The following is a 24,600-nucleotide window of genomic DNA, read 5'->3' as shown; positions in this document are numbered from 1 at the left end:
AAACTCACACGAGCGGCACAATAATGGGCTGACACAATATAACACAAATAGAAAAGAATAGACACATTTAAAAGAACACTCACACGGTAAATTGTTCGAGCTTTCGGCCCTCTCAGAGGCCTTCTTCAAGAGAGTCTCAGTCTCTCTTGAAGAAGGCCTCTGAGAGGGCCGAAAGCTCGAACAATTTACCGTGTGAGTGTTCTTTTAAATGTGTCTATTCTTTTCTATTTGTGTTATATTGTGTCAGCCCATTATATATATATATATATATATATATATATATATATATATATATATATATATATATATATATCAAGAAATTACGTGTGAGTGTTCCTTTTTTATTGTTTCTATATTGTTTGTTACTGTATAGAAACAATAAAAAAGGAACACTCACACGTAATTTCTTGATAATATCGATGGAATTCTACTCCGTCTTCATCGGCATTACTTCTCTATCTTCCGATGAAGACGGAGTAGAATTCCGTCGAAATTATCAAGCAATTACGTGTGAGTGTTCCTTTTTTGTGTTTCTATATTGTTTGTTACTGTGTAATGTACTATTCGGCACTTCCGTGTTACGTCTACGAAAGCATATATATATATATATATATATATATATATATATATATATATATATATATATATATATATATATATTCCAGTGGGTAGAGCGTTGGACTGCAGACCAGAGGGTCCCGGGTTCGATTCCCGGACAAGGCACTCTGGGCACCTGCAGCTCAACCCAAGCTTTGTGATTTTACGGGTACCAGATCTTCCTGGGAATAAACGCATTCATTTATGTGGTATGGATTGGACACAACTTGAGGAATAATAAGTTTGTCAGGAACGAAATAAAGGAGAAAATAATGGTGAAGTAATGGCGAAAGGACAAATTAGTACCCCAAATAAAGAGGGATGTTAGACGTAAGACTTACCCGGACGTAAGAGAGCATTGAGAAGGGAAAAATGGAAGGCTGCAGTGTAACAATCGTCTGATATAAGTACTGAGGAGCTCATGGTAAAATTAGAAAAAATCAACTGAACATTCTTCTAGCACATAATTATCTCTAGTTATCAGATTCTTTTTCCAATTTCCGAATTAGATATCACTGATGCGGTATGAAGGATGTAATCTAGGAACAGGTTTCTTTTTCTCGGTCTGACAACCTCTTCTTGGTGGATTTTAACTTTTTGCGGAGTGCGTAAAATAAAACATTTATTCAGTTACACGATAAAAAGAAACCAAGAAAAGTAAAAGCCGTTATTAGCAAAAAAATCGCCCATTATATTATTGGGGAAATCTTCGCGACCTGTAGCTCATTTATCTGGTGAGAGACAATCGCCCAGCAGAAACGCATAAAATCTCCATTTACCCATGTGTGGGTATAATAAGTCTGTCATTATATAGCCGAACATGAAATTTAAATACCTAAGCATAGAGGCAAATCTGGAAAAAAATAATATCAAACGACCTTCTCTTATTAGCCTTATTATAGTCAAGATCCCTTGGTTTTGGTAAAATCAAAATTACCGAGGGGTACATCAAAAAGACATTAAATGCCACACGACACGATACGTGCGCCAAGCTTGCATCTACAGGGAAATCTCGGATTACAAGCCTAATTCCGTTATAAATGTTCAGGCTATTAAGGTTTTAAAAAAACACAAGAGGGTAATTCGTGGGTGAAACATTAAGCTAAGCAATCAACCGTCGTCTGTGTTGACTATGACTTATTTCCCTGGTAGGCGCTTATGCGGAGTGGAAAAATACGAACAAATTGAGAAAAATATTCAAGTGATGGGAAAGCCGCCAAGTGGAAAATTGGGCACGAGAAGACTTTTTGGGCGGTAATCCCCCCAACCCAGTGATATCGGATACGGAAAAGTGAAGCGAGGGAGAAATATGAACAGGGCGGTTGGGAGGAATGAGTGAGGAGGGTTAAGGGGGGTCGAAGGAAATTTCAAGAAGCTGACGAAGTGGAATAAATCAACAACTCGTGTTCCACTGGATACCCTTCCCAGGCATCTTTTTGTTGCTTTCTCACGCATGCTTGCCTTTCTGAAATGAGGAAATGACTATGAATTGCCTTCAAAATATAAAACAAGTAGAAATTGACATCAAATAATACGTTTCATATCAACCATTGATAGCGAGACGCAATTATAATGATCTGTGGAAACAATGCATACAAAATGTTAAAGGACAATACTTAAATATGAACTTCACTGAACTGATCTTGTTCTGCAACAATACCGATTACTCTTACAAGGCCTAAAATTATAAAATGATTTTTGAGTTGAGTATTTCAAGTTACCAGTACTACGGATAATATCTTGAATTACATGCTTGTCTTTCGGACTCATAATAGGACAACGGGCTATTCATCCAAGAATAGAAACTTAGCTCAGTGAATAGAATAGAAACATGTGAAAGAATTAATTCAACCCATTCGCTCATGAATGCTAAAAGAATTTTAAGTTTCGATTTTGCGTTGTGTTAGACAGTGGAATGGAGGCAGACGAAAGCGTAAGTTATTTTATGTATTACAATAAAATACATACCCTTTAAGCAGTTCCTTTCTGTAGACAGAAAGTAAGAAAACGCCTGATTTAAGACTTTTACAGGAAATGTAATTTCTTTTATCAATGTATTCCACTTTATCATTGTACAATTTTCTATTACAGTCCCATACTCTATTTTTGTGACTTCTCGTATTTACTGTCTTAAGATTCTTTTCGCTCATATATATCTCCGACATTCTCAATTCCACTGTTCCTCCGACATCTTTTACTTTTCCCTCACATTATCCGTTTGGTAGTTTCCCCTTACACGTTCATCCTTTTTCGAAATCTGACCACACTAGAGGAGTCAACTCCTCACCCTAACTCTCCTATTTACACCACAAACAATTAAGTAGCCAGTAACCTCTACATTTCGTTAATGTTTACTCCCATACAACATTGCAGGTTAAAATACATATTTAAGCGACGTATTGATGCACTATCATTTTTGCTGCTTAGATAAAGGGTGAATCCAATTGGAGAACATTTTCAACTTTAATGAAAACTACAGGAAAAACTTTACTTAAAACTTTCGGTGAAATACAGCAGTGCATCTCTGAATATTCTCTTCAATAGCAGTTGCCTCAAAAACGGAGTGTTCCCAGCGTACGTCCAGGTTCGTGCCACTTCGTCGTCCACAACGGCCATCAGAGCGATACGCAAGGCGAAAATCCAGTGGTTAAGGGAGGAACTGAAACTGTGGTATGCAAGAAGGGATTCCTTTGCACATTATTTGTTCTGTCTGCACGTAGAACTTTGCTCTAAGTTACATTTTGCGGAATGGATTACATTTGTGGATGGTGTAAAAGAACTAGTGAGTAAAATCTCTTCTCGCAAATATGTAGCCCAGGGGAAAAAACTGAGTAACCTTATTAATAGTCCACCTCAAAATTACCAGTGCACTACTAAAGAAAACAGTCCCCGCACAGTATCGAAATTTGTTCCGGCCGCAAGAGTTGTCAACCTTAGTCATCATACGTTCACTGAGGAGGAGAGTAATATCTTAAAGAAAGGGTTGAAGTTTGCTCCCTCTAAGAAAGTTTCCGAAGCCGACATTAAAAATCTAGCCGCAGATTGCGAGGTTGCCCTTCGGAACCAATCTCTGGCAACCAAACACCAAGTTGCTGAAATCATCATGTCCTCATTGAAGGAAGCAGTGCCAACAACAACCCGCTTTTCCAGCCTTCAGCAACATACGTCCACCCTCCGACGCCTGAAGAAGACTATTGGCAAGGAAGACCTCATCATCCAGAAAGCTGACAAGGGATCTAGTGTCGTAGTGTTGGATAAACGAGTGTATGTGGAAAAGTGCCTTGAGTTCATCAACAACAATCCTATTACTCCGTTATCCAAAGACCCAACCGCGTGTTTCCAAAGTGAAGTGAAACGTGCCGTGTTCAAGTGTAAGTTTTTAAATGCTAGGGAAAAATTTAGTTTAATCCAAATGAACCCCTCCGCCCCCAGGTTGTACGGACTCCCCAAATTACACAAAAAAGCCATACCTATTCGGCCTGTCATCTCAGCTGTGTCCGCCCCTTCACACCTTCTGGCACGAAAATTAGACGTATTGCTCCGAGATCTCACAGGTTTTAAACCTAAATATGGAGTTAAAAACTCTATAGAGCTATCCCGAAAATTGAAAGATATTGATGTCCCGGAAAAAGCGAGGCTAGTCTCCTTCGACATTAGCAATTTATTTACTTGCGTACCAATATCGGAAACTTTGCTTAGGGTGGAAGAACTACTCAAGGATTCCACCATTGCCCAAAATATCTCAGACGAATTGGTCCCCTTCATCAAAATGACAGTTAACCAGAATTATTTTAGTTTCAACCACACCCTTTACAGCCAAACGGATGGGTTAGCTATGGGTTCCCCACTGTCCCCCTTCCTAGCCGAAGTCTTCCTCAATTCTGTAGAAGAACATCTTTTTAATGCTGACAATCAGCATAACAAAAACGTGGGCTATTGGTTTCGGTACGTTGACGATATACTATGCCTATGGACCGGAACCAACCGACAGTTAGACTCCTTCCTTAATTTCCTAAACACTCTTCATCGGAATATCTCCTTCTCCATGGAAAAAGACGTCAACGGCACCATCAACTTCCTCGACTTGACAATCACAATTAGGGATAATAGACACGAATTTGCAATTTATAGGAAACCCACATATACAGACCATATAATTTCTAATGATTCCGCACACCACTTTTCTCACAAACACGCAGCCCTCCACTCCATGATCCACCGCTTCCTACACATCCCCCTTTCCCCCAAAAACTTCAAAATTGAACTCGTGAATATCACTAATATAGCTACCAACAATGGTTTCAACCCCAAACTAGTTGACACATTACTACGGAAAAAACAAAAAGCAATGGCCATAAAAAGCATTTTCGTATCTCAGCCCGCAGTATCTAAAGATTTTAAGTGGTGCTCGATCCCGTTTCTGGGAGATCTTTCATATAGGATTTCCAACTGCCTACCCACCTCACTCAAAGCAGCCTTCTACCCACCCATAACCCTCTCCAAACTTCTAGCCAATGGAAAAGACACCCAGGATAGCCTTCTCAAATCAGGCATTTATAAACTGAAATGCGAGGATTGCAACAGCGTTTATGTCGGTCAGACCGGCAAGAATATCAAGTTACGAGTCAAGGAACACGCTAGGTGTCACAAAAATCAGAATAACAACTCTCTCTTCGCCAAGCATTTACTAGAATTCAACCACAGCAGTGACTTTGTCCCAGAGATATTACACACACTCCCAAAAGGATTAAAAATGGACGCTCTCGAGCAATTAGAGATTAGAAGGCACTTGGTGAACCCCAACACGACACTTTGTAATGAGCAATTATTCCCATACCCCTCCCCACTCCTCTCCGAGAAATTAGCCTGGAAATGGTCAAAACAATCCATCAACGCACCTGCGAGCCCCCACCCCCCTCAAATCCTTCCAACCCTCCCCACCCCCACTCTGTCCTGAGGGTATATATGCTTGCTCTATCTGTTTTGCAAATTTGTACCTGATGATGCCGCAAGTCGGTGAAACGCGTTGTGCCGCATAATAAAATCTGTGGAAAGTACGAGTCTTTCTTTCTATTTCAATAATGGATACAGGAAAAAAGTTTATGAAGTTAATTTTGGTCATATATGAATGACTGCCCCCCTTTTAGAGGTTTTCTAGATCCGCAACTATCTTAAACAAAGGTTCTTTATTTTGCCATCACCCCTAGTACTACCAAAAGCCTTTCTGCCGGCATTTACACGCCTTTCAAGTGCTTGTCTTTTCTACCACCTTTCGCAAATATTCTGAAAAAATACACAACATAATTAACTTTTTCAATTATTTCGCCGTTCTCGCTCACTAAGCAATCAACCAAAATAGGCGCACCAGTAAGTACTCCGCATATACCTACTACGGGGCTGGGTGCACACAGATATATCCTGGCAAGGTGATCCCTTCGGAATAAGCTGGTTTGGGTTAGCGTTAGAGGTTGGGGCATTACAAGCTTTTGTTTTCACTTGTGACATGATGGCAAAATTGTGTCAAAACTGACCTCTCGAGTGCCGTTATCTTTAACAAGTAATGCAACATATGTATCGGACAATGGAGACGAGCTGGTAACTTTGTATACCCTGAACCATTCCGTAACGATCAATTAATCTTATGGGATATTTTTCTTTTCAAATAATTTACCTCAACACCTATAGTCTCTCTGCACACCTTGACGAATGACACCAACTTCTACCTGACAATGACTTTCATGCAATTTCCATCGCTGAGACTCGGTATAAGCCTCATACTATGTCTACCACGTCTGTTGATATTCCTGGTTACAACTTCTATCGACATGGGCGTAATGGTAAGGGCGTTGGAGGCGTAGTTGTCTACGTGAGAAAAGATCACTCATTCAAAATAATATAAAAAATGCTCCATTTACTGCAAAAGACCTGAGTTGACATTTACATTACGTTAATACCCGAAGATAACATTCAATCTAAAAAAAATCTTTTAGGCATCGTTTACCGCCTACCCAAGGTGGGTTATTTTTCCGACTTCGAAGAACACTTAACTTCCCACATTCCGAGCTATGATATTCTCTTAGCAAAACTTCAAATCCTGAATTTTTCTTCCTCGTCTTTACAACGGATTCGCTCATACCTAAGTAAACGATTCCAAAGAGTCATCACACCTAATTCATCCTCTAACTGGCTTCAAATATACAGGGGCGTTCCACAAGGATCCATTCTTGGACTCTTGATTTTTTTCCTGTATATAAATGATATTAGTAAAGGTATTTCTCATTGCAATCATCACCTTTACGCCGATAATTTATATATATATATATATATAAAAATATATATATATATATATATATATATATGCGGGTCGCGGTAGTCCAGTGGGTAGAGCGTTGGACTGCTGACCAGAGGGTCCCGCGCTCGATTCCCGGACAAGGCACTCTGGGCACCTGCAGCTCCACCCAAGCTCAAGTGATTTTTCGGGTACTAGGTCTTCCTGGGAAACCATAACCGGCACAGGGAAAGGAACTGGCCCCCCTTCCCTGATGTGTGAATTTAACATGCCGTATAGGGCTTAGTCCATTATCACCGTTGCTGTTCAACCTGTAGGCAGAGGAAATGATTAAAGAGGCATGGGAAGAACTGGAGGTAGGAATGAAAGTTGGTGGGGAATTCGTAAAATCAGTTAGGTTCGCTGATGACCAAGCTTTAGTTTGTCAGTCAGCCAAGGGGCTGCAAGCATTGCTTAGTGAGTTGGAAATCCAGGTATGGGATGAGAATCAATATTAATAAAACAAAGGTTATGCGATTTTCTAGAAAGAAAAAGGCTAAGCTAAACATTAAAATAGGAGGGCATAAACTAGAGCAGGTAGAACAGTTTACGTATCTCGGTAGTGTTTTGGACCAACACGGTCAAAGTAGTAGGGACGTTCGGAGAAGAATTGCGCTAGGCAAAGAGGCTTTCACAAGGAGGAGGGAGTTGATGACGGGGACGTTGAGTAAGGATGTTAAAAAAGACTCGTAAAAACTTTGATATTGAGCGTAGCTATGTAAGGCGCGGAAACGTGGTCATTGAAGCAGGAGGATAGCCGTAGACTGGAGGCTTTTGAAATGTGGGTGTGGAGAAGAATGGAAAAGGTGAAGTGGACAGAGAAGAAAACAAACGAGGAAGTACTTGGTATGGTGGGCGAAGATTGGGGTTTGTTGGGAGCAATCCTATGGAGGCAGGAAAAGTGGATGATAGACCGGCAGCGGGATGTTGAAGACTGTGATTAAGGGGAGCCCCTCCTTAAAGATGCTGTATACCAAGACCTATTAGGCGAACTGAAAACGAAACTCCTGAGGACCCACAATTCCTGTGTGCAGTTCAAATGTTATCTTAGAAATTACGATCATATTTCGGACTCATTTACAAGAATACGAGTATCCTGGTTAAAGCTAGAAGGCCGCGGGTTTTTACACATTCTTTTAATTCTCTACAGGATATTTTCAAACCACTCACATAATTATTTATACAAAAATTTCCTCCCCGCCAGCTCAATCTACAACATGAATACTAGTGGTAACAATAAGCTTCTTGTCCCACACCATCGCACGGAAATCTATTACACATCTTTTCATGCTACAGCATGCCGTCTGTGGAACACTCTCCCAGATGACATAAAAAACTCTCCATCCACAACAACATTTCAGAGAGCACTTCACAAGTTCATTTCCTCAGAAAACTTAACCAGTGTACCTTCCCTCATTTAACTCAGCTGTTATAAAAGTCACCGTTTCTACTTTTTATTTTATCATCTCAAGCAGGAGGATTTGGCATAATTATTTTTAGTTAATGTTATGTTTCTCATTACTTTTTATTGTGTTGTTACTATGATTAATTTCGTCATTTCGATTTCAGTAACTAAATATTATGTTTATGTACTACGTGACAAATAATTGTTACGTTTATGTATCTTTCCTCTAATGCATAGGGTTTTCGCAGGTTTTTAACACCATCCTTCTCTTCGTTGATGTTTTCCTAAGAGGGATTTTACTAGGTGAGCAATAACACGCTCTCCCTAGCTTTTCCCAGAAACCTCAATGATACCTCTAGTGATGAAATCTTGACATTCCTGAAAATGTGAAGCTTGATTGCTAGCGCTTAAAGACATTTCATCGGCTGAGAAAACAAATAAATAGTTTAATTCCAACGAGATTGAGGGTTCACAGGACTTCTCCGAAAAATGCTAACATGACGAAGGCCATTAACAAGTATGACAGACATTAGAAAGAAACCATTATGTTCCTCAATCTCTGTTAATAAAAAATCACACTTTAATACAACGAAAAATACCGAAAGATTTAATCTACTGATGTAGAATGGAATCAAGAATGATTAATCGACTGACCAATTTCCAAGTTTCTAAGTTCCAAAGGAGGCTTTGCAGCATGCGTTATCGGAATTTTGGGCCAGAGGAGATTGTGGAAATCGTCTAAGCTGACCCTGATTTGTCTTCCGGTCACTTAGTACACGATTACTTTAGATATAAATTCCCAACAGGCCCAAAGATATTCATTGAAAATTAGTTGAGAAGCAGACACCACATTTTTGCAATTAATAGTTAACTTGAGGACCGTCCAAAAAGTACGATGTGAATCAGGATCTAAGGCCTCCTAACTCTGACATACTACTAATAGTAGGAAGTTGAAACTTCAGTTACTTCTCAAAATTATCTCCCAGTATACGCATACAGTTTTCAGACCATCGACTCCATCATTCCATGGCCGCGGAGAACGCTTCTGTTACGGTCTCTTTTTCCCAATGGAAAAGTCCGCTGGTCTGTGATCGTTTAGAATTCGTTGTTGCACAACGCTCGGCCTTCTTTGAACAGTCCCAAAAATGTAAGTACTTTTTTAAATATCTATTATACCATCACCGTAGGTTGGGTTAATTGACGATGCATTTCGATGAATTGAAATCACGAGCTTCGAGAAAAAGTATAACTTATAATCTAACAAAGCCAATTTTTAGTATTGATAACGATTCAATACAAAAACCTGAGCACTGCACAGCGCAGCCATGTTTTCCTTGCGTTCATTCAGTGTGAAAGCGATTTGGAGCTCAACCACATCTTTCTGTCTACTCCAAGTTCCAAGAAAAAACTTGGATGATTTTAGAGCTTAACACACCTCGTAATACCCATTTTTAAATAACAGCAAGTATATAATTTTTAAGATTTTTCGTTGCGCTATTGCTGCCAATCTTAACTCACTTTGCCCACATAATTGCCACTGCTGTTTCGAGATTTTTCTTATCTTGTGACTATATTTGCAGAGCCGTCATCATAGGCCTGTTCCCAAAGGTGCTTTAATCACTGCTTCACGCCTTGTTTCATATCTCTGTATCTCACTCTCCCAGGAAGTTCATCAGTTTCATGAACAACTGATGGAGACTTGGAGCCAAGTCCGAACTGTATGCTATACGGTCAACAAACTACCTTTTACATCCTTAAAGCAGGCCTATTGTACGGCGATAGGAAGAGCATTATCATGGTAATACTTAAGGGCATGTCTCGATGGTTGTATTGGAAAGGGTCACACATGTACTGTGTGATGTTCCACATCGTTTACATCGTTTGCCTCGAGATATGAAATCAACCAAAAAAAGATTCAGAATTTTCGATGTAAATATCCATGGCTCTCTTTGCCAAAAGAATGTGCGTGAAAACTACCGTGAGCCAAGCCAACTTCCAACTGAAGATGGATAACTTCTTCCGTCCGCCAAATGTTGGCTTTCGATCTATAGCCAAACGGGAATTACTATCTGAAAACCTGTCGCATACGTGCTTTCTTCACTGATACGCACGGGTGCATAAATAAATCTAATAAAAGAGACAGTAAAGAAAGAAGGACACATGACCGACTAAGAATCTCCGAAGTATTTGTTGAATTTAATAATTTTTAACTTATCCGTTCCTTAAAAGCTTCGAGGAATTGTTGGTATTACGCCAAGAGAAAGTTTTGTTCTGATGGTAACCCCATTTTCAGAGTGGAAGGCTTCCAAAAAGTTAGCCGTGGATGAGATGAATCTCTAATAACTATCCGCTATTGTAAGTGTTTACGAAAGTGGTATGTTGCATAAAATCGTCATGCCTACAAGTGGCAGTGCGATTTGAAGGCAATGCACCGCGGTTTAATGCTTTTCCAGAGCTATGGGCTTCGAAAGGGAAATTGTAGCCTCCTAAAAATATCATGCTTTATACTAACCAAATAATCTGGCGCGGTAGTAGGTTAATGGAATCTAGTGAATGGCTCTTAAGACACTTGCTATAATATTTTTCAATTTCGTCGCTCGCACGAATTTGGTTATTTTGTGCTCACAAAAATTAATTCTGACGAGGCTTTTATGAAAGAAATAATTCTTCTCAAGTGACTAGTCCAAGTTAAACCACGTTTCTTGAACACTAATTTCAAATAAGTGATGATCGTCTTCATTGAAAGTTATTATTGTTTTATCCAGAAATTCTTCATGAAGCAAGCGAATATCGCTGTAGGAATTAATAAATAAAAATAACATTCATTTAAAATTGATGCAGGGATGGTTCTGATGGTTATTTTATGTTTTAGATGGACCATGTCGGTACACACTACTGTATTTTTTACCCTGACTAACATGGCAATTTCTTTAAAACCAGCACTACTTATCACATTAGCTCATTTTTTGTCTCAGTTTATAGCTCTGAATACTTTCTTTCTACTTCCCTTAAATCCATTCATAATACCTATCCTTTCATTCCTCTTTCTCACTTTCGCAGTTTTTACAGCAATGCGCAGCCTTTACGTATTTACATTCCTTTGACATTTTTTTACACATTTGCTCTAGCCTTCTCTACATCCACATCTCAAAAGACGCCACTATACGCTATCCTCTTGCCTCAACGACCAAGTTTCCATTCTTACAAAACTACACTCTACATTAGAGCTTTCACTAGGACTTTTCTATAAAGCCTTATTTGTGGTTCCTCTTATAAACTCCCTCCTCTTTGTATAGGTCTTGCTTTACTTAATGCAACTCTTCTTTTAATTTCCTTACTACTTATCCCACTTTCTCCTACAACAATTCCTAAATAGGTGAACTGCTGTACTTATTCCAGTTTATGACCCCCAATTTTAGTGTTTATACTGGTCTTCCTATAACTTGAGAATCTCATTACCTTCGTTTTATTTTGATTAATCCTAATTTCCATACCTATCACACCGATTCTCCCATGTGCTCAGTAACGATTGTGAAATTTTGGCCTACAGGCTAACTAAGGCTTGATCATCGACAAATATAATGAGTTTGATGTTTTCCGTATCTACTTTCAATCATATATCACTCCTTACCATGACTCCCTTACCATTTCTCCAGAAAATATGTTGAAATAGCATGAGGCGATAATGTGAAGCCTTGTCTTACCTGCCTAGTACTTTACCTCCCGGCTTTCCGTTCGCTATCCACACCTGTGTAGTCTGAAACGTACAGGTTCTAGATAAGTAGTCTATCTTACCACTAACATACGGCTTAAGAGATGAAGGATGCATGTTGTTAAAGGAAGGATTTATGTTCCTAAACGTCAATTTTTCATTTTGGCAGGCAAATTATACCGTGTCATTTCTCACTGACCGGATATGAGCGGGGATCGGGATGGTACGGTGGCTAACGTACCACCGAGAGGCGCGGGGTTCAAATCCTGGGGACAACAAATATTTTTCAACGGGATCCCGATCCCTATTTGAGGTGCTATGTGAAGAGCACTTTCAGTGAGTACGACGTCCGTCGGATGGGACGTTAAACTGCGGACCCCTTGGCGCCTTTCGACAAGAGTAGGCTAATGCCGACGCCGGGTTTCTCTTCACCCTTCCTTTCTCATCCTTACCTAATGGCGCAAATTACCTTAGCTGTCGGTCGCCTCCCATAAAAACTACTAACAGATATGAGCGAAGGGTACGGTGGAAACGTGGGTCAACTCATCACCACCTCCGCAGGTGATCGGAAACATTGATACGGGTACCCCAATTGCTGTAGCTGATTTCAACGTACGTCAGATAGCGCGAAATCATCGAGATTTACTATACTCCATTACGGAGTGTCGCATTAAAATGGTAGGGGGTTGGTTTATGTTTATTGATAACTTGCCTAAAAAAATTTACATGCTCCTATATTAGGGCAATAGAGCGATATAGCGTTCAACGTTAATTTTGGAATACACGTATAATGTACGTAAAATCATAAATTTAAGAATTATCGATAAATTCTGAAAGTTTAGTAGCATAAAAACTCCAACGGGAAATAAATGATGCTCAAAACAGCACAGAAAAAGAAACCCCATTCCTTTATCTTTGTACTTTTAAGTTTGTAGCTTTATAATGGCGTTAGAAGGCGAAACCGGTCATTCAAAAATAAATAAGCCAATTACATCAGTATTCCTTTTCCTAAATCACTTATACGCACTCTGAAGTACATTAGCGGACTTAATACGCTCCAGTGATTTTGTCCTTCACACATTTTGTCTTCCAAATCTAAGATTGGTTCACTTCTGCCCACTATTTTTCTCTAACCAATTTTAATTCTTTTATTAAATGATAGCTTGCCTTCCTTGCACCCTTATTTCTGTGGTTTATGAATTAGTCCTTTATTCTTTCTCAGCGAACCTTTCAATATGCTTTCTCTTCCATCATTTTCATAATAAATGGTGTCTCTTAAAGGGTGTCGAATAGTTCTGGCTCTAGTACTTCTAAGCGCACAATATACCGCAAGCCGCCGCCCGGCAATGTGGTGAGGGATACACTTTATTGTATGCAACCATTTATGCAAGCAAAAATATGCACTTATACATAAATATGAATATATATTTACTTCATTTCCGTATAGTGCTCCACTTTAGCTCTTCTGTTGGTATACTCTTTTAGGCAGTTCTCTGGTTCTCATTTTCACTGCCCGTATGATAATCACTACGGATTTTCAGCACCAGGCTCCAAAGGTCTATATTTACAGTGATCTATGTTAATGATTTCTGCCATTCTCCCTATAAATGTTTTCACGCACTAATTCCTCGTCTCCGCCTTACCTTTGTGAAGAATTTCATTTTAAGCTCTCTATGATGAACCCCTTAGCTATTATGTGCCTGACGCTCATTTAAAATCTTCAAATCCCAGCCTCTTCTCCTTTAGAAGTGGGTACATATGTGAAATGGACTTGTTTTTCTCGCCTGTTAGTACTACCCTGCGAGGAGTCTTCAGCTTCTCCATAGTAAGCATTAGATGATTTTAGTTTTTTTTTACCAATAATTACCATGCTATTGCGTTTTTGCGAATTTGAGTAGGTGTCCTTGAGTCTCTGCCAGGACTACGATGTCATCAGCGCAATGGAGCATTTCATTGTGTTTCTCATTCACCATAATTTCTTCTCCTCATTTTATTGCCTCTTGCGAGCATTTGTTGAACAGTTATGGGAAAGCTGTTTTTATTCCTGTCAAAAGTCTTTATTTATTTCCTCTTTTATTTTTCATCCTTCGGTAATTCGCCTTGTGGCACTTGGTTCTTGTTCCTTTGCATACAAGACAGTAAAATCTTCATTAGAAAGAGATTGCGACTAATTTTCTTTAAGAAATAGAGTATAAAGTTTACGATATGAATAGATGATACTTTTTATACGCGCAAGAATATGCTTATTAGAAATATAAATACATATAAATTATATTTTACACGAGAAATAAATTTAGAAAGAAGGTGTTTATCATCAAGAACGTCTCACATTCTACAAACGCAAAGATAGAGCAACGGAACATTACAGTTCAGCGCATCAAAACGGACGAAGGCAATGTGACGTTTTATCAACAGTAACGTTGTCAAAATTTATTGTTACGATGCGAATGGATTCAAACGCGTCCGTCACGTCGAATCCCGAAGAATTCTCTCTTGCTTTTCTAACGCGAACGATGCCAAGTTGCCGTAACCGCTTCAACTGGACACGACAAGATCCTTCCGAACCAACAACTACACGGACATACTGTACTTCCGTGTTTCCCTTCGGTGTCGCCAATTCTCTTTTCCGTCCACGACCTCCGCTGACCTTTTTCTGCGCGTTAATACTCCAAGGGAATACGTATTCGGAGATAACAATTAAATATGGCGTGTCTCAAATGACATCCACGACTACGAAATCAATCCCAGCATGTCACACAAAGAAATGAATTCAATTAATTGGGCAGCTAGTATACATGTGCAAAAGCAAGTCCATCGGCCCATTTAACGCCCACTTACAGGATTTCATCTGCTTTCTCTTTCAAATAGTTTTTTGATTAAGGCCTGGGTTGGATTAAATGATAATGCGAACGTACTTAACTTAAAACTCAGAGATACAAGTACCATCATTCTGAATCTATGTACAGCACGGGATACTGATACAATGTCCGCCTTTGTAGATTGCAGAATTGTTTGAAGTGAAAAACTAGCATTCGATTTACCGAAAAGAGAAATGACTCGTCATTTTAAATCAAGGCATTCTTCATGTCACCGAAATAAAATAAAGCCGGAATAGCTCTTTTGTCACAGAATTCTCAATGCTCGCGATTTCCCGAAACACGAAGTTTCACATGGAATTCCGTTATATTCTAATTCCATTCCCGCTTCCTGCGTTCTCCAACACAGGCTTTTCGCTGGATGACTGAGGCGTTTCGAAATCAAGTTTAGCTAACGGGAGAATTTCAGCGTCGTTTTCAGGAGGATGGCGACGCAGGCTGTTTTGACATTGGCCGAATAGACAGGTTCAAGAATTCAACTTTACTCCACACATTTTCCAACCATCACACAGAAAGACCCTAACATATCTCCCCTTGACAGATTTCATTGCCCCACCATGGTAGGAGTAGTGTTCCAAACTCTTTTGCCACATGGTCTTGCGACGGCTGGTCGTGTGTCGTGTGGTTTCAGATGACATCAATCTCGAGAAAATAGGTTCGGGCAGTTGGATAGAAACAATTTCAAAAATGTTTGGGAACATTTCACTACGGCGGCGTTGTATTTACGATGGAACGTCCTATATCAAAATTTTAACGCATATATGACTACGGTTGCCAGGGGGATATATTTTTTCACTCAGTCCTTAATGCATTAAAACAGTAACATATTCACATTTTTCGTTAAAAATGCATTCTTAAATTCTTTTTCTTTTACTGGGAAGTAATTATTGGCATTGAAGCGTTTACTTCCGTCTAAATTTAAATTGATTTGTAGATATAGACCCTGACTTTGCTAATGTAATGGTGAAGAGACGAATACCACCATCATTTAAATAGAAGTACATTTTAAATCAATCAGTGAAACATTATTAAGCATTAGGCGGTTTTTAGTTATCAAAAAATACATTTCTTTTATCGTTTATTTGGCTCGACGTCAATAACGAGATACGACCAAAAAATAATTATATGATGGGAGAATATCATTGCGTCTCTTGAAATCGTTCAGTCGTGATACATCATGGTTTATATTTACATGCATTGCTCGACATTTAGCCCCACCCGACCACTTTAACAGCGAAGGTGATAAGTTCATCGAACTCCACAGTCCTCTGGAATTGCATGCGATCAAAGAAGCCAGCCAGCGTCAAAAACCGAGCCAACACCTGTTGTAATTTCACGTCACGGGCGTCTACGCGAATGGGGTGCATGTGGGGACCAGGGCGTGAGACACATAATAGCATTCACATCAGAGGTGCTCCCATTTGCCGTGTTAGGGAACGCCAGAATGTGGGGAAGGTATCACCAACGCGGTTTCTGATGACCTTACATAAAGATGATCTAAAATATCAAACCTTGTCGAAAATCATGACATGAAAAAGTCATGACATTTATTCCTATATCAAGCCAAAATGTCGTCTTCATATGGACAAATATAAATCATGTGGATTTCATTATATTTCGCCTTGTTTAGTGCCGAACTTAAGAGAAATTTAGATTTTATCCCGATGAGTGCAACATTGGCAAACTAATTCGAAAACTACTTGCGTTTGGGAGCCCCTGCAGCTCTCCTCAAGGCTCACATCGAGTAATTTCAGTACCTCTCTACATCCGAGTGTCATTTATGGGGTGGTTTTCATTTTGCGGTGGTAATTAGAATCGAAAATAGAGCGAATATGATAAAAAAATTCGAAATATAAACTCAATGAGCATTAACGGCAACAATATTGCTTGAGCAGTCTTATTTGAGATTCGATCAATCTTTTTCGAAATTCCTCTACCGGTATGACAACAAATATATCATTTATACCATTCCTTCCTTTGAATAACATTCCCTGTAACGGTTTTGAAAATTTAACAAATAGGTCAAATTTTTACCAGGGTAATGTCTGAATATTTAGCTGCTGTAATGAGATACATACTTTAAATTACATTTCCATGAGTTCAAAAAAAATATTGGAGACATGTTTTGAGATGCTGGCGAGAGCCAAGAAACAATTAAGCTACGAAAATGAATAAAACGTAAAGAACGTATAAAACGTTATTAAAAGACACACATTCACTCAACAGATCTTGAATTTTGTTTCCGTATGCCTGCCCATTCGACGGTCTTTCAAAAACTCTTGATGTCCTGCCGCGGGTTTCGTGTGCCGAAATCATCGCCAGCGGTCTCCCGCTAAACAGGCGTTCAACCAGGGGAGGCCGGCTAGAATTGTTTGAACAAACAAGGAAATCACGGACGAAGAGAAAAAAGTCGAACTAATACCGCTGAGACTACTGATCAAACGCGCCAATTTCGAGTGTGTTGGCATCCTTACATCTCGTGCCCAATAACACTTGGAAGTTAGCCGAAGTAGGCAGGTAACTGGACGTTAGCTGGCAAAATAACAGAAAGTTGCACACAACTTTTAACGCATGTCGGACGAAGGACGATGGAATGAGAATCATTTTAAAATGAATCCAAAACTATTTAAGATATAAACCATAAAAGTTGAAAAGAAAAGCAAAAAGGCGATTGCAAAATAAGCATCACGAATATTTATTTCACATGTGCATTTATCTCTGATCTGTGAAAAATATATTTTTTTCTCAGTTTTGCAATGAATCGAAAACAAATATTATGAGGAGAACACGTATATTTCATGCAAATCTTTCAATAGAGACCGTCGAACATTTCAAGGAAAACATGAATAAAATAGGTGTTATCGTAAAAAAGGAGTAAACAAGTATTAAAAAAAGCTTAGGGTAAAAAGAAAACCTGATTGAAAGGAATGCGACAAAAACATAGCTAAAAGCCGGTGGAAACTATGTCGACCTCCCAGCTGCTTTTACGAATACGTAGGAATCTCAGATTAATTTCGAAAGATTCATAAATGTGGATATTTATTTTTTATTTAAAATAGTATTTTTACTTATTGTTTATAATATTTACGATACAAAGAAGGAAAAAGCGACATCAAAAGATGGAAATGGCATTATAAAACCCATTTTATTGTGTGACGAAGATGACAATAAGTTTGATAAATTAACGAATGAGGGAAGAAGTTATTGATAGTTCGCCTTTTTATAATCCATAAGTTCTCGATGAAGGACTAAAAATGATGAGTGATCTCGTTGGAAAATATCCTAAACTTAGCCTACTTTTAGAAAAACGTAAGTTGCTACGGGCTATTGACCTTATACCACGAAACTACTTCGGAGGGGTCACTCTCAGGCACAAAGGTTACTGGTCATTGAACCATCAAATTCTAATATAGTCCGCAGTTCAAGAAAAATGGGAGACAGGATTGTACCGATGCATATATAATTGAGCAAGTGCTCAATAAGGCGACAAAAATTTAAAAGAAGTAAATACTGAAAACGTGAGGGCTGAAGAAAAGCCACTAAAATAATGAGGGAGGAACCAATATATTTAAAAAATAGGCTACAAATCACAGTACGGAGAGATTCCTTTTGTCATCTCTAAGGCGTACTCAGAGGACGTGACCGAGAAACCTTTTCTTCTCAATGGAGATGAAGTGGACAACGGAACTATAGCTTATATTTTGCTGCACAAAGAAAGAGTGAAGAATATTTTAAGTCCCGAAATAGTCGCGAGGACTCGAAGCATATGGAGAGAGGACTCAAACGCCTTTCCACTTAACAGTTTCTCGTGACTCCCGTGTTTTCCATGAGGAACAAATATTCACGGGTCGATACTCTAGTTCGAGAACTGCCGAGGAATGAGCTGGAGACAAAGATAAAGAGAAGAAATGAACCGGGGTGTCCTGGAATCCGCCCGGCTGGCGATTTTTTTCTCATTTGTTCACATGAATCAAGACCCGCGGGTGCAGATGTGAGGGAAGAGAAAGAGGACTATGTACAAGAGAGATTTTTCTGGAGACACTAATGATTTATTCGGCCGGCACCGACTCTTAATCCCGGCTGAGCTTCATTTGCATGCAGTCTTTTGAGACCGAGGGAAATGGGAATGGAAATAATTGAGAGGTGAGGAGATAAAAGATATCCGACGGCTCGAGGGATTGAGGAGGGGGCGGGGCGCGTGTGACATAACAGGTGTCTTTCCCACTTTTTTCCTCTCTCACAGCTTACTTCACCAACCTTGATACCTTCAGCTTCCAACCAATTTGTCCTAAAGAAGTGCTCACGGGTTACTGATCAGCCCATATTCGGCAACTGTCCCTTCGCTGTTGGTCCTCATATGCTACGTAGAAAGATGCACTCATTCGTCCATCACTCCGACCGATTGCATGGTGACCTCGTGGAGCAAAATCGACCGTTGGAACGGCAGAAAGTGTGGAAAATAGTGCGGAGGGGATCCGAGGGAGGGGGAGAGGAGCAGGGAGGAAAGGAGCAGGGGAGGGGGTGAGAGAGAGAGAGAAACGTGGCGGAAGTGATGGAGGCGGGTGGGAGTCGGGATGGAGGAAATTGTAGATCGATGAAGTGGTCGGTCGTCTGCTGTTGTGCTCGCAGCGGAAAAAAATCCGGCACACACGAGGAATAAAAGAGTGGATGTGAGTTTTGTGCACGAAGGTTAGGGGAGGAAGGGGAGAGACCATATAAATACGAGGCAGAGAGGCATCGAGGCATAGAGGCATACGAGGCCGTAGAGGCATCTGGGAGGGAACGAGGAGGCCGGGTGCCGATACCCCAGTATGTAGGGACGCATGAATTCCTGCGAACACTCACACTCACTCACGGACTTCTTGGCGATGAGATGAAAAGTCTATTTCCAAAGGAATAGCAATACGAATCTCTTGATGAAAGAAATATCCCAATAGAAGAGTGAGTTTCAATGGATATTCTTTCAGTTTTTGAATTTTGAAAGTGCCCTCTGACGAATCGACAGTAGAATGAATATTTGCTACTTTAAGCCATTCCTCTGAAGTTTATGGCGATGTATTCGACTTTCTGTTCAATTTGTTTTTAGTATATCGGAATCGCTAAAGATATTGGTGTCATTATCGTATGCCATATTGGAATTTAAAAATTTTAATGAACTAAATTTCATTAGACATACACAAAATAAGTTTAGGTAATGTCTTTGGCACAGTTTAAGATCATACTTATGAGTGATTATTGAGAATTCGTATGATCGGTACTAATGACAACTTAATGGTCAGGAAAACCAAATTTTCCTGAGCCGTTATTCTGAATGTAATTCTGATAGTCATTCTATGCATTCCTCACAATATTTTAGAGGGAGACGATAAACTTAAAGATGATTTTTGATCGTGACATTATTAACATGACTAAAATAACTCTTATTTCAACTTTTTACAAAAATTTACTTAATACAGGTTGAGTATTTGAAAATTCCTCAATTTCATATTTACTTGCGGCAGGAACGAATACATTGAAAACAATTTCTGAACATTTCTTCTAAATGGAAGAATCTTGAACCTTCAAGGATTTTTTTAAGAAAGGTAGGAGCTGTTTAAGAGCTTTATTTTTCCGAAAGAACATTTATAGGCAAGGGATTTTTAAAAGTTAACGCACGGTTCGAGAAGGTTTTATACATCTTGAAGCTGTCCATAATGTGCGGAGAAATGTTATTTGAATGAATTATCTCAAGTGACATCATGCTACACCGTCTTTGACTGTCGATAAGTTCACAATTATTTTTAGCTAACTCTCAAGGATTCAACTACGCAGAAAAAATCAAATGTTTCGAATTTCACCTACAAGCAATAGGAGTCACATGTGGCCTTTCTCAAAGATGGCAATAATGACGTCGCAAGAGTTTGCTTTAGTCGCTATTAGATATAATCCTTGTTGACGATTATGAGTTCACGTAAATTTCGATCCTAGCATAGAAAATTCAAAATATTTAGACTCCTGGAATACCTCCAAACAATACACACGCAACCAGCCTTGAGGGTGTGATGGAGATGCTAGGATACCATCCTTCTATGCACAAATACTCATTTATATACATTAAGTATTTGCACATATATGAACACATGTACTATGACACATACCTAAGTACAAGTACATCATACATGTGTTGGAGTATAGTTTAAAATATTTCTATTTGCATTAGGGAAGAAGAAATTATAACGTTTGATTTTTTAATGATTATATACATTGCGTGGGAAGAATGAGCACCTGTCAGGGTTGGTCTCTTAGTATTTCTGTTATGTTATCCTTGTGGCTTAAATCCACATGATCCATGAGCGTGTTCAAAGAGCTAAAGCCAGTCGACCGAAATGCAGGTTTTAAAAGGAAAATACGTAGATACCCGATATGGCCGCGGCAACGAATTTCAGGTCCTATTTATTTTACAATTCTTTACTTCGCGACTTAGTAGCGGAGCGAATAGAACGCTCGATTAATAACTAGGTCGTACCCGGTTCGAATCCAGACTTTTTCTTTGGGCACTATGACCTAAAAACCAAGCTGCGCGACTATCTGGACGGCATAACTTCTGGTGAAATGCCGTAGGTGAAACAAGGGAAATAGCTCTCATATCCTAAATCAGTGAATACAACAATAAGATCGAAATGCTTCGTTTGACGTGAGCTCTATCCTATCCCATAAAAACCTACTTTTGGACCGATTACTATATAGAAATATGGTTTTATCGTGCTTTCATAACAAGTTTTATGATTCAAATATCATTTATCGGGAAAGCAAATTGCTCGGAGTATACTATATATCATTAGTCAGACACTTCTATTGGTATCCTCCCAAGGAAATTCAGTAACTATGCGAAGGTGAGAAACTTAGCAACCACGTTAGGGCATTATTCATTTTGCGATTAACGATCACTTTACGAATTAAAGTGGGGTAAATGATTCCCAAGTAAAGAGGGCAGAAAAGATAATATAGCCTTAAGAAGTCATCATAATGGGTTGAAATACTTAAAGAGTGATATCGCTAGTCGAACAGCCTCATTTTACGCGAGCGCTGTTGTTTTTTATTATACTTATCTTCGCTGGGAGGCAAATTTCATTTAGAGCGCCAAAATAAGTATTTCCATTAAAATATTATGTATATATTTAGTAAAAAAAGGTTAACAGACGTTATATAAAATAGAGCCTTGGTACAGTGGAAATAACATTACCATGCTATTTCCACTGTTGCCATCTCCGAAATATTTACGACCGTTTTCATAGATTTTCCTTTGATAATGACTATATGGAGGCTCTTCAAATAAATCGCGAGATTTTATGGTATGCTGCGATATGGTAATCATGAATGAATTTTAGAATACTCTTATTGTTATCACCAAATAATTAAACAGCGCCCGACAACATGGGTAGATTCAAAAGTTTTCACATAAATACGAATTATTTTAAAGGCCATCAATATTATAAATAAAAAATACCAAAAAACAAAAAAATTGCATCGCATTCACCATTTTACTTATTATATAAGCATTATGAAGTGAAAATAATGCATACATTAGTCTAAAAACCCACTAATATGTGCATATACAAATAAAATCAAACGCTGATAAGACTTATTACTATCCCTTGCGATGATTTAAACCTTGTTTTTCGCATTTTGTTAAACAATATTAACAGATATCTGCGAAAAGAATACTGCTTTCGACCATTGAAACTTTCTCTTCGTTGTTTCCATTTGAATCAACTAAAAGTATTCCAGTCTTACTAAGCCGCATTGTGAATCATTAATAAACAGTAAAATAACTAAAATCAGCAATAAAAGTTTCGGGCCCTATTACGTAGTAATCAATAATGGGATCGTCAACTCATGAACTTTTCATTGCCATCCAATATTCATGTTAAATATAGTTATCACTTCGCAAAAACATTTCCAGACTTTACAAAGTTTCTCTCATCCCACCGATAGTCATGCAGATGTGATGAAGGCAACGGAATCAGATTTCAGTATCTCTGATGTAATGATGAATTCCATAAAAGCATGAAAACGATTTCAGGAAATCCAATTACTTGATTTGAATTCCGTATGATTTCCTCCATTACATTTACTGTATTTTCTCTTCTTTACTGTCGATGTCGACGAAGCAAAAAATGTGGACTACAAGTTGGAGAAGGAGTTGTAAAAACTTTCATGAATAAGCATATGAAAAGTATTTAACAATTTAATTCTCATTTACGTGAATATAAAACAAATGCAACGTTCATTTGGTCGCATTAAATCTTTTATTTTTGGCGATACATCACCAAACTCAACTGGTGAAAACGAGGGAAAATCACAGATAAGGTAAATCCATGTAATTCATCTATGTTGGAAATGAGTTGCATGAATGGATACCATGCTGAGGAGTAAAATATGAAATAATGGCAAAACAATTTGCAACGCACTCTCATTAATTCCAAACATACACTGAGTTAGCTGATTAGCTGACTAAGAATCGAAGGAAACTAGAAGAAAACGTCCATTTCGATTATTGTCATGCAAATGACGCACAAGCGTTGAAACCGCGGAATATTATACAAAATATAATGGTGTGAAAAATTAACAGGTAATTATTATTTACAGCTATGTTACTCCACGAGTTTCAGCAAATACCTGAGGAACTGAAAAACTCAAGGCATATTTTGATATTAGAAAACAAAAATATCACCATCAATTATTCTTATGTTAGTTCTTCATTAACCCGAATTATGGTTCAGTTAGGCAGCATAAAAAACTCATAAAACTAAACGCACCAGGTAAAACTTTCGTGAGATACATACTGACCTGATATTGGAGTTTGAAAACTTTCCTCAAAGAAAAACGAAATAATAACAGCCGCAGACACCCTAGTCAGGCCTCGGTGGAGTTAAAAAATAAGGAACTCACAGTGGCAGGGGATGACTTAGAGAAAGAATTCAGAAAATCATGTTTTAAGCGAGTCACGAATGGGAAATCCGATTCGCCAAAACATATCACACGGACTGTGGCTAGAATTTCAAAAAGAGTTCTACTCAATTATCATATTGTGAATCTTATCCATTATTCCAGTATTATCTTCTTCCTGTTACCTACATCTTCGAATATGGACTGTAATTTTGTGAGACTAACGGCTTCCAGCAGCACAAGCGCTGGGTTCGATGTCAGCTTCTCTGGTGTTCCTGTACAACATCTACAGCCATTTTACAGTGGGAGAAATACTAAGTAAACCGAGCAATGACACACTTGCTTTTAACGGTTTATTTTAATCATGCCAGTCAGGAAATTCAAAGTATTGTCACAAGTGATCGATGAGTATTTAGAGTAATCGATTCCGCCGTTAATTTCTATGTTGGAAAACATTTTCCTGTCGGATACAACTCGAATGCCAAATTCATTTCCAATTATTATTTTAAAATGTTGTCTTTTTGAGTGATCGCATAAGCATACCAATGAAAGGAAGGGAAAAAACAGGAGGTTACAAAGGTATGTAAATCATGCTGACACGATGGGATGTAGCACATTTGTGTCAAACGTTTCAGAGCCGATTATTTAATCTCTTCAACAGATTATTACAATGGAAGAAAAATCTTACCACAAATATACTCTTTCATATGAAAAAGTTTTAATTTAAGCTACAGGCGTATTTTAAAGAACCAAT

General features: G+C 38.6%; 1 protein-coding gene across 1 annotated transcript in view; it reads right to left on the bottom strand.

Annotated features, from left to right (window-relative positions):
• Positions 1-24,600, bottom strand: part of MESK2 (misexpression suppressor of KSR 2) — a 164,301-nt gene that overhangs the window by 138,372 nt on the left and 1,329 nt on the right. The gene's annotated exons all lie outside the window — the stretch shown is intronic.

The sequence above is a fragment of the Hetaerina americana genome, unplaced genomic scaffold, assembly GCF_022747635.1.
Source record: "Hetaerina americana unplaced genomic scaffold, ioHetAmer1.1.p SCAF_3, whole genome shotgun sequence".
NCBI classification, from domain to species: domain Eukaryota; kingdom Metazoa; phylum Arthropoda; class Insecta; order Odonata; family Calopterygidae; genus Hetaerina; species Hetaerina americana.
The sequence above is the reverse complement of the archived record's forward strand: the minus strand, read 5'-3'. Positions and strand labels throughout refer to the sequence as shown.